The 12,056-nt window shown below is 41.6% G+C and overlaps 1 protein-coding gene across 6 annotated transcripts in view; it reads right to left on the bottom strand.

Moving 5' to 3' along the window:
• Positions 1-12,056, bottom strand: part of GARRE1 (granule associated Rac and RHOG effector 1) — a 78,643-nt gene that overhangs the window by 56,841 nt on the left and 9,746 nt on the right. For 3 of the 6 annotated variants that reach the window (XM_045796192.2, XM_045796193.2, XM_087870680.1), the window contains one exon: positions 2,977-3,031. The exons of the other annotated variants lie outside the window; for them this stretch is intronic. The gene's annotated coding sequence lies outside the window, so the exon portion shown is untranslated. The remainder of the gene's footprint in view (positions 1-2,976; positions 3,032-12,056) is intronic. 6 annotated transcript variants of the gene reach the window in all.

Raw genomic sequence — 12,056 nt, 5'->3', positions numbered from 1 at the left:
AAATGTTAAATATAGTCTTATCCCATGACCCAGCAATTCCATTCCTATGTACATACCCAACAGAAATGAAACATGTATGTCCACATAAAAACCTGCACATAAATGTTCACAGCAGCATTATTCTTAGTGGCCAAAACACACAAACAATCTAAACGTCTACCCACTGATGAACAGACGTGGTGTATGTGTATATATCATATACTGTAAAGGAAAGAAGTATTAATACAAACTAAAATGGGGGCGCCTGGGTGGCACAGCGGTTAAGCGTCTGCCTTCGGCTCAGGGCGTGATCCCGGCGTTCTGGGATCGAGCCCCACATCAGGCTCCTCCGCTATGAGCCTGCTTCTTCCTCTCCCGCTCTTCCTGCTTGTGTTCCCTCTCTCGCTGGCTGTCTCTATCTCTGTCAAATAAATAAATAAAATCTTAAAAAAAAAAAAAAATACAAACTAAAATGGACGACCCTTGAAAACTGTGCTGAGTGAAAGAAGCCAGACACAAGAAGCCACATATTATATCATCCCACTGATAGGGAATGTCCAGAACAGGCAAATCCGGAGACAGAAAGCAGATCTGTAGAATGGGGAGTCACTGCTAATGGGTGGAGGGTGATGACAGAGTTCTGAAGTTAGATATTGCTGATGGTTGTGCAACTCTGACTATACTAAAACACATATGGTATGTGAACTGTATCTCAATAAAGCTATCATTTTTAAAAAATATTTCATCTTTCATTGCCATTTTCCTTTTTTTCTTTTTAAAATATTTTATTTATTTAAAAAAATATTTCATCTTTCATTGCCATTTTCCTTTTTTTTCTTTTTAAAATATTTTATTTATTTATTTGACAGAGAGAGACAGCCAGCGAGAGAGGGAACACAAGCAGGGGGAGTGGGAGAGGAAGAAGCAGGCTCCCAGCGGAGGAGCCTGATGTGGGGCTCGATCCCAGGACCCTGGGATCACGCCCTGAGCTGAAGGCAGATGCTTAACAACTGTGCCATCCAGGCGCCCCGACTGCCATTTTCCTTATGTAACTTGTCACTTAACAGCAAAAGGTACATAATAAAGAACAAGACTCCCAGGGACACCTTTAATGCCAGCCTTAGTCTCCTGTTCCTACTTCATCAGAAAGCTGTATTTAAGTGCTGCTAACTAGAATCTAGAAATGTCAGTGCCAAAAAGGCCCATCAGGATCATCTAATTGAAGCCCTCCAATTTACAGATGACAGGGATGGTCCCATGAAACAAGCGGCCTAACCTAACGGACTTCTCTCTCGCTTGCATGCATCTCAGTGTGGGTCTGGCAGCCCGTCTTCAGCTTGTCGTGACATGACTGGAACTTGTGTTTCCCAGTCACCTCAGCACAAAACAAGAAACTCATACCTACTCTTGACTACTTCCCATTGGAAGTGACGCCCATCACTTCCCCTCATGGCCCGCTAACCAGACTTAGCCACATGGTACCAACGTAAGGACGAGAGAGGCCGGGAAAGGTAGGGGCCCATATGGAATACTGGGTGAGCCCAGTGTGTTGCGGAGTTCTGCCCCGGCGGTGATGGCAGCTCTGATTCCACACGAGAGAGGCTGCTGACAGGGAATGCAGAGTCGGCGCAGCTGCTTTCCACAACTGGAAGCCAGGAGATTCTCACGTGGGCTGCTCCAGGCCATGGTTCTTTGTTGTGAGTATGCATGTACTGTGGGGTAGTGGCAGGCCGTGGGGGAGGGAAAGGTCATAGACTCTTTTGAGAAACTGAGGAAAAAACACTCCTGGTGAAACACATATCCAAAACACCAAAGTTTCCATTCCCTGAATTTTGGAATTGGAGCTCCAGCAAAGAACCACCTGCCCTCCATTCTCCCCGGGCTTTGGCGAAAATCTGTATGTATCCTAAGTGTGTCTAACGAGACCACTTCAGGCCCACGGTCAAGTGGGGTTCTTCTCCAGGATGAGAGAACACACAAGCCCCTTAAGAAGATGAAAACTGGTTTTTACTTACTCTTAACAGATATGTTTATTTCTGTGCTGATCTTTGCTGTAATAAAACTAGACCGTGTTGAAGTCAAGGGAATTTCATGGAATTGAAATACCATTCAAGTTCTATCATTTTCAAATGGGATTTTGCCAAGAAATAATAAGCAGGAAAGGTGGTGACATCCATTTAAGGTTGTCTTCATGGCAGTGATCATTTCCCCTGACAAAATACTGCTGGAAGCTGGGTGATGGGTACATGAGATCCATCTTATCATTTGCTCTACTGTTGTGTGTGCCTGAACATTTCCATAATAAAAAGACACAAACATGCACAGAAGCATCTGGACTTATTCCTTTTGTTATTTTTTTTTACATAGAATTCTTCTCAATGCTTAATGGTTTCCTAATGCTTTGCCCCCACATTTATCAGCCTGAAGGGCTAAAATGTGTTCAATCCATTTAAGGACATTTCTGTATTTTCTTAAAAAGAATTTTCACTGGGAAAATATTCATCGTGTATGAATCCATTATTCATATGCATTGTGGAATCAATATACATTTTGAAGACCTCAGAAGTTAGCTGTAGCCAAGACTTGTAAGATTTAAGTACTTTATTCATAAGTTTTAATGCTGCCCGAGAGTCAAAAACACATAGCTAAAAAGGACATTTTAGGAGATAAGTCACATTTTTCCATCACCACAGTAGTCTGCTAAAATTCTCAATAGATTAAAACTGAACTCAGACCTGATTATGTCATTTAAAACATTCCTTTCTGCAATCAAAGTCATCAGCAATCTCAATTTCACACAATAACAAAGAACATGCTTGAAACTAGACAAAGATTAAGTATAAAAGGGTTTTCTTATACCCATAACTGACCAGATACAAAAAGTGGTTTGATTAGCCTGAGAAAATCTGAAGAGCTTCCCTTTATAGAGAGTACCATGGATAAGAGAGTGACCTTGGGGGCCAACTAACTGGGTGGGATCCTGGCTCTGCCACTTACCCGCTATGTGACCTTGGGCAAGTTCTTTAACCTCTCTGTGCCTCAGTTTCATCGTCTGTAAAATAGGGATAATAACAGTAGCTACTGTTATTGAGTTCAATGAGTTTATACACATAAAGCACACAGAAAAATGTCTGGCATATACTGGGCACTGAGTATTTAATGATCTTGTTATTAACATTCTCACACGATAAGTGAAAGTAAGCAAGTCTTGTTAGCTCTGCTTCTCCGGAAAAAATTATAGACAAAGGTCCTGTAAAGTCATCCGATACCTGAACTGAGTAGAAATCTATGTATGCTAGTGTAGGAGGCAACACGTTTCAATGATGTGATAGCTATGACTTGTGAACACAGAGAATAATTTTAAATCCATTTCAGTCATTAAGCCAATGAGAAAATGGGAATGAAAAGCAGTCCTGTTGTCCACAATAGTATGGCACAAAGTAGCTTCATTTCAGGATGACAGGCTAGAGAAACAGGCACATGGACTCACTTTCCCAGTGGCCCCAAATCCTAAAGACGTAACAGTAAAGACATTCACAAGGGAATCACAACATAACAGTAATGAGAAAGGCTGAGGGATATAGTCTCTTTAAATGCTGCCTATTTTCTAGAAGATGAAGAGAAAACAGAGGGAACTGTATGATACGACAGACCACAGCAGAGCTGGACACTTCCCAGAACACGCAGAGCCAAAGGCAGGCAGAGAGGCAGAGCACTTTTTCCTGGAGGAGCTGGATAAACGCCCAGCTCTGAGTCAGCAGGTAGAGAAATCAGGAGTGGGAAATAGGTTCATCCACCTGATCTCTTCCACATTTCTCATTCCTGGTCACTCACCCAACCAACTCTTAACAAGGAAAAAGGACTGCTGGGAAAACAAGAATCTTTCTCAATTACCTGTATCATCAACCCACTTCTTCATTCATAAGGGTCACCAGACAGTAGGAAAAAAATCCCCAAAAACCAAAGGACAATAAAGGACACCTACAATGAAAAGCTGAAAAGATCAGACTCCAGAAGAAACATACATTTTAGGTCCCTTTAAAGAAATTTCAACTGGTATCCTTAGAGAGATACAAGATAATGTATCCTTAAAACAAAAGCAAACAAACCATAAAGGAAGCAGAAATCAAGAAAGAATTCTTGGAAATAAGAAATATGATTGCTACAGTAAAAAAGAAGGGAAAAAATAAAACGAGAGTGGAGTAGGGTGCACACACTTGTTTATATATTTTAAAATAAACAATGGAAGAATAAATAAAAAACCAATAAAAATGTTACCTATGTGGTATAGAGAAGAACAAAGGCATGGAAAGAAGCCATAATTCTCCCAATCTACCTTGCTTTATAGTTTTATCTTTATTTTTTATTTTTTTATTTTTATTTTTTTAAAGATTTTATTCTTTTATTTGACAGAGAGAGAGACAGCCAGTGAGAGAGGGAACACAAGCAGGCAGAGTGGGAGAGGAAGAAGCACGCTCCCAGCAGAGGAGCCTGATGCGGGGCTTGATCCCAGAACACCGGGATCACGCCCTGGGCCGAAGGCAGATGCTTAACGACTGAGCCACCCAGGCGCCCCAATAGTTTTATCTTTAGAACCAAGTAAATATTTTATACAATTAAAATACAAAAGTAAATAAAAAAGAAAACAATTCCTAAAAAAAAAAAAAAAAAAAAAAGAACCTAAACTATTTATCAAGTTGGTGGCGTAACCACACAGAGAGGATTACTTGAAGTTGACACGGTGTTTTTATTATACCTCTCTGGTGCTACTGTCAACAAAGGAGAACAGACACAAATATAAAACCAAAGAAATAAAAATCCTTTAACCCTTCATTTAAATTTGAAATATTAGTCTGAAATCATGATTTACCTTTTAATTTCTTTGTACATATTAACTTTACTGAAAAGACCTAGGAGGATTCAAATTCCAGTTGTAATGAATGCCCCTAATTTTTTCCCACCAAAAAACCAGAGCTCCTTATAGAAATGGCTGATTCTAGATCTGGGGTCAGAAACAAAAACGATAAGCCAGGAATTCTTAATCAGGTCAGAAAGCAAGGAACCTCTCTAATCTGGCTTGTGTCAAAAGGACTCAGAGTGAACCTGAAGAGTAAGTTGTATTAATGACCAATAATGGGACAATTTTAGCATACAAACAAAACAAAACAAAAAACCTCCCCTGAAGCACAAACCATTAAATACATAAAAATTAATGAGTTTGGGGTGCCTGGTTGGCTCAATCAGTTAAGCGTATGACAGGGCCTGATCTCATGGGTTGTAGGATCGATCCCCTTATCTGGCTCTGCTCGGTCAGAGTCTGCCTGGATATTTTCTCCCTCTGCCCCTTCCCCCACTTGTTCTCTCTCTCTCTCTGCCTCTCTCAAATAAATAAATAAAACCTTTTAAAAAATTAATGAATTTGGACTTGGCAATGATTTCCTAGATAAACCACCAAAGCTCATGGACGCCTGGGTGGCTAAGTTGGTTAAGTGTCTGCCTTCAGCTCAGGTCAAGATCCTGTGGTCCTGGAATCGAGTCCCGCACTGGGCTCCTTGCTCAGCAGGGAGCCTATTTTTCCCTCTGCCTGCCACTCCCCCTGCTTGTGCGTGCACACACTCTCTCTCTCAGACAAACAAATAAAATCTTTAAAAAACACCCAAAAACCAAAAACCAAAGCATAGGCAACAAGAGGAAAAAACAAACTGGACTTCATCAAAATTAAAACTTTTGTGTGTCAAAAGATACTATCAATAGAGTGAAAAGGCAACACACAGAATGGGAGAAGATAAATGTAAATCGTACCTCTGAAAAGGGATTAATATTCAGAATATATAAAGAACTATATACAACTCAAAAACAAAAAAACCAAACAATCCAATTTTAAAATGGGCAAAGGACCTGAATAGACATTTGTCCAAAGAAATACACAAATGGCCAATAAACACATGGAAAGATGCTCAAGGTCACTAATCATTAGGGAACTGCTGACCAAAACCACAATGAGAAACCACTACAAATCCATGAGGTTGGGTATTATAAAAGCAAAAAAAAAAAAAAAAAAAAAAATGCAGAGAAAATAACATGTTGGCAAGAATGTGGAAAAACTGGAACCCTGGGCATCACTGGTGGGAATATAAAATGGTACTGCCACTGAAGATTACAGTGTGACAGTGCTTCAAAAATTTAAAAATATAATTACCATATGATCTAACTAATCACTTCTCAGTACATACACAAAAGAAGTGAAAGCAAAACTTGAACAGGTATTTGTACACCAATGTTCACTGCAACACTATTCATAATAGCCAGAAGGTGGAAATAAAACAAATGTCCACCGATGGATGAACGGATAAACAAAATGTGGTAAAACCATAAAATGGTATATTCTTAAGCCTAGAAAGGAAAGACATTCTGATACCTGGTTCAAGATGGTGGCGATATCTGTGGACTTAAGAAGGCAGAGATCATGGTCTCTACTTCCAAAGTTACAGCTAGGTAACAGGATCATCAAGCACCCTGTCTCTCAAGCTCAGGTGGAGTGAAGAGTACAGGTGGGTGGAGAGTGCTGGCTATTTCCCTGGGGCAGCCTGTCCTTTATCTTTTACATCCGTTTATAGCATCTTTCACTACGTGCGTGCACACATGCACACACACACATCATTTCTCTAGTCAAATATGTTCATCTGTTTTTTTTCAGTTTCAGGTTTTGCAACTTAATTTACGATGCCAAAATTAATGACCAAATGTAGATGAACCTTTCAAAAATGATATATAAATGGCCAATAAGCCCACAAAAGATGCTCAACATCATTAGCCACCAGGGAGATGTAAGTTAAGACCACGAGATACCACTTCACAACCACTGAGATGGCTTTAATAAAAGAGACAGACAGTACCAGATGCTGGGGAGGGTGTGGAGATACTGCCCGTGGGAATGCAAAATGGTGCAGAGACTCTGGAAAACAGTCTGCCAGACTTCAAAAGGTCAAACATAGAAGTACCATATAACCAAGCAATTCCACACCTACGTATACCCCACAGAGAAATGAAAAACACGTCTACACAAAAGCCTGTGTATGAAGTTTACTATTCATAATTGTAAAAGAAGTGGAAACAACCCAAATGTCTATCAACTGATAAATGAATACACTAGATGTAGTAGAGCCATGCAATGGAATATTATTCAGGCATAAAAAGGAGCGAAACACTGATCCATCCTACAACATGTACAAGCCTTGAAAACACTGTGCTGAGTGAAAGAAGCCAGACACAAAAGGTCACATATTATACATGATTCCGTTAATAAGAAGTATCCAGGACAGGCAAATCCGCTGAAATAGAAAGTAGATGAACGGTTGCCTAGGGCTTAGGTGGATGAGAAGATTGGGGAATGACTGCTAATGGATACAGGGTTTCTTTCTGGAGTGATAAAAATATCCTAAAATTGATTGTGGTGGTGGTGGCTGTAGAATTCTGAATATACTAAAAAGCACTGAATCATATACTTTAGACGGATGTATTGTATGGTATGTGAGTTACGTTTCAATAAAGCTGTTAAAAAAAAAATAAAGATGAGCCACTCCATAAACAATTACCTCTTCAGAGAAAAAAACAGAAAAATTTTTTCTCCCTCCAGTCCATAACAATGTAAATCTAAATCTACCCTTGATAATATGGAGACGCCACAGGAAATTCTTTAGGGAGATTAGTGAAGTTATTGTCTGTGAAGTTCAAAGCCCAACCATTTCCATGTTTTTTTGTCAGTTCAGAATGACACGGGCCATATTTAGAAATGCACTCCAGAAAAATGCTTTGAAGAATTTTATTCTCAACATTCATGAATTTAAAATATCTATCCAGGCAAGAGAAAATGCCTGAAAGATTTAGTTCTTTGTTCTCTTAGTCCTAGGACTCTACTTTTTTGGCTCCCTTTATAATATGTTATCACACTAAAAAGAGTGAGGCAATTCGTTATGGGAAGATGCCTGTCCTCCTAGCTCTCCTGCGGCCCCTCTGGCCATTCTTAGATGCCTCTGGGAGCCACTCCTCCTCTGACCTGAAGCACCGTGGTCCCCCAGAGCTCTCTGCTTCTATGATCAACATGGTCTCCCTGGGAGGATCCCCAAATCCATCTCTCTAGCCCTGATCTTTCTCCTGTGCGCCACATCCCAAATATTCAACTGCCTACTGGACAGGTCCCCCAGTCAACGGCCCACTATCAACTCTCCCCAGGCTCTCACTGTTCCTTTCCTGCCTTGGTGAACAGCATTGCCACTTACCTACTTGATCTACCATCTACCTGTAAGCTGGAAACCCGGCAGTCATCCTCTACTCCTCACTCTCCTTTATAGCCACTTAATCATTTAGCTGTACCCCTCTTGCCTCCTTACTATCTCTCAAGTCTTTTCCTTTCTCTCTACCTTCACTTCCAATCTAAAGCTCAGACCTTCTTTTCCTCTTGCCGGAATTGCAACAGGAGCCTCCTGAGTGATCTTCCAGACTCCTGGACTGCTCCCTTCTGATTGTTGTGTGATTGTTCTAGAGTCAATTTAATCACACACTCTGCTGCTTCATATCTGTTATGGCTCTCCACTACCCTTACCAACCGTCTTCCCCCACCCCTCTGCCCACCCCTACCCACTTCTTGCTGCTGCCGTCTTCCCACTTACCATCTACGTGCTCAGTTCCCTCCACCTGGATGTCTAACCTAGAAATCACCTCCTCTGGGATGCCACCTTGGCAAAAAGTGAGCTAGGAGCCCCTGTGTGCTCCCGGAACACCCTGTTTTTGGCCCCATCTTTGCCGAATCGTTGCTGTTTTGTAAAATACTGTATCACACGGCCAGTTTCCGTGTTTCCCCGTCACCTCCAGCCCTCGCGATCACCGACCTCATTCAAGATGGTCAAGGGTGCTAAGCACACTGTAAACATTCAACAGGTATTTGTTGAATGATTAGCTCATCCCCAGTATTTATTTAATGCTCGTTTTTACAGCATTCATTCAGTCAGTTGCCATCCACAGAAGCAGTAGTTAAGTGCTAGAAATGAGCCTCTGCTTAAAAAATAAATAAATAAAGCGACTGACAACAGGCCATGTTCACTCCTCAACAAAAGAGACCGTTTATTAAGGGCCGACAACCTGTCATGCATTAAGCTGAGCTTTAGATACATAAGCTTGTTTAATCCTTGCTAGAACCCTCAAATAAAAACAGCTGACATTAACCGAATGGGTACTTGGGGCCAGGCTCTGTGCTATGCACCTCGTGTATTATCGAATTCATTTCTCACAAAGACCCTGTGAGGGGTCTATTCCCTACGCTATTCCGCCTCTGTCAAATATCTAGACCTTGGCATTCTGTTCATCACTCTTAATGGTGATGGCTGAAAGCTGCGGTCTTCTCGGAATTGACAGGAAGTTGAGCTGGAGTAATGAAAAGTAACGTGATCTCTGTTTAGAAGATTATACCCATACCCACTGCTTATGACACCCAAATTCGACTTTTTGGTCAAGACCTCTCCCTGCTAGGACTAGACTCCTGAGACACCTCCTCAGGTCCTCCAATCTTTACCTAGTCACCATTCCATTCCCTGCTCCTCCTGCTATATGTTCTATTTCGGCTAAAAGCATTACCAACCCTGAGCCTAAACCAAAGATGCTGTCCCAGGTGGTTCCTGTCCCGTACCTTTGGCTTTCTATCCCTTACATTCAATCCCACCCGTTCTGGTCACCTGGTCTACAGCAACTGCTCCATGAATGTCAGCTACTGGGATTGTGACATTCTGGATGCCTTTCATTTTCTCCTTTATACCCACAGTGTTCAGCTTCCCAGGAACTAGCCTTCTGGAGCAAGCAAGATCAAGATTGAGAGAGAATGCTTTCTGTGAGGACCAGAAGCCAGGCTGTCAGATGCTCAGGCCCCAGCTCTTTCGATGGAAGCACACAGAAGGGAAGATATACTTCAAAGCTGGCTGATAGACAACAGCAAAATCTAAGTGGCAAACCAAAAATGTATGAGAATGTCAGATATTGGAACAGAAACTAACAAATGGCTCCAATCCCAAGGAACCAAACATTCTTTTTTATTCCATTTTACAAAATTAGAAGTCAGCCTTCAATCCTTTAACATAGCGGTTCTCAACAAGTAGAGGAGAGGATGCTTCGACACACACATACACACACGCCCAGCTCAGGGGACACTTGGCAATGTCTGGAAACACTTTTTGGTTGTCACAACTGGGGGAGTAGGGGAGTGCTAGCGGGTAGAGGCCAGAATTGCTGCTAACTGTGCTACGATGCACAGGACAGCTCCCTTGTTCATCCACAGCCAAAGAATTATCCAGCCCAAGATGTCAATGGTGCCACTATTGAGAAACTCTGCTAAACAAATGCTTTGAGCAGCTTCCATATTCAAGTTACCTAATGTGTTAAAAAGTTACTTCTTTCTGAGAAGATGATACAAACTTCTCCCTAAGTGAAGCTCCCAATGCTTAATAGCGGTTTAGAAGACAAATGCCATGAGTTCAGAGGAAGGAGAGCACCACAAAGGCAGAGGTCCTCTTCAAAGACCTCGGAGAGCAGACAGGGCCCCTCGGTCCACTCCCAGTGCCAGTCAAGGCTCTCACCTTGGGAGGACCAGCGTCCACCTTTCCAGCCTTACTTAGAACAGGTCCCTTCAACCCACCCTTTGCTTTTGCCAAACTGTTCACCTATGACAGCGGCTGGGCCATAAGCCCACGATGTCCCACTTCTACTGTTATAATGGAGAAAACCTCTCACCTACTACTTCACCGAAGCGCTGTCCTCCAACTGAGCAGCACCCCATCCCACAAGGGTGAGGGGAACATGCCATCGTCTCAACCCAATCACAAAATCGTGTTCCTATGATTCCTACAGGAAGGAGGCAGTGAAAAGACCATGGAGGAAAATGTTTTAAATGGCTCAGGCCCTTGTCCTCTGCCACCTAAAATCAGTGCCTAGCAGCAGCCAGCCAGGAGCTGCCTCATTTCCTGTAGTTGCTCGGTAAAAATAGGAAGTGGGGGAGGAAGTTCACAAAGCAGAAACAAAAGTAATCACTGCCTAGCTTCCTGAACACAAATCACCGAGCAGGGAGGGTATCATTAAAACATCAAAATGGAAAGGCAGGCATGGAGAGCCAAAGCCAGAGCAAAGGAAGTGACACTTCTGGGTCCACCAAGCCCAGATGATTTCTGCGCCCAGAGACTGCCCCCAAAGAAAAATATGTACAAAACTGAACACTAGCCTATTACATAGAAACAGTTTCCAAAGAATTAATACTAAGCATGTTAAAGAATTGTGCAAAAACTCAGGAAACATTAAAGTTCTATCAGAGTAAAAAATGCCAATGAAAAAGTTTTAAGGAGGCCAAGATTATTTTTTTTTCTGTTCAAGAAATGACTATTAAAACTGCTGTTAATACAAAAAAACTTACCGAATAACTGATCAGTTGACAAAATCTGAAGCCCATTTATCCTAAACTGATCTCTGAAAACTCAAGTATATAGAAAAAAACCCAAAAACCCTACTAAATAAAAATTCTGATCAAAGTTCGAATCTACCACAGTTAAAATGAAGATGTTTCTATATGCATTCTTCAGCAACACGGTCAACCCTGTGAAGTGGTGCCTGAATGCTCTGAATGCTTGGAGCACCCAAGGATGCAGAGGGAGGGTATCAGTGCCTGCCCTCAAGGGGCTTCTGGTCTAATGGGGGAACAAACTGCCCCACATGGTGACACCTGACCGCCTCGTCCTTACACTTGCTCTGTAACGTTTATCACCACAAAATAGGGCATTCCTCTATAATAACAAAGCAAGATATTCGTGGATCTGAAAAGCTTTTTTATTTAGTAATCTACAAACAAGTGATAATTTAATTTAAGAAGGAAAAAAAATGTTCTAACCATAAAGTCAACAGAGTTGAAATTTAGTTTCAAATTAGCACAGGTTAAAAAAAAACAAAAGGCCAAATGTGTTAAACAGTCATACAGATGAAGGGCAATTTTGTTTAAATTGAGGGTATTTTGGGGGTGGGGAGAGAAAAAGGAAGATCAAAGGCTA

Source organism: Ursus americanus, chromosome 21 (genome assembly GCF_024610735.1).
Source record: "Ursus americanus isolate L20-20 chromosome 21, mUrsAme1.1.p, whole genome shotgun sequence".
NCBI lineage: Eukaryota > Metazoa > Chordata > Mammalia > Carnivora > Ursidae > Ursus > Ursus americanus.
Note: the sequence above shows the minus strand (reverse complement) of the source record. Positions and strands in the feature narration are given on the sequence as shown.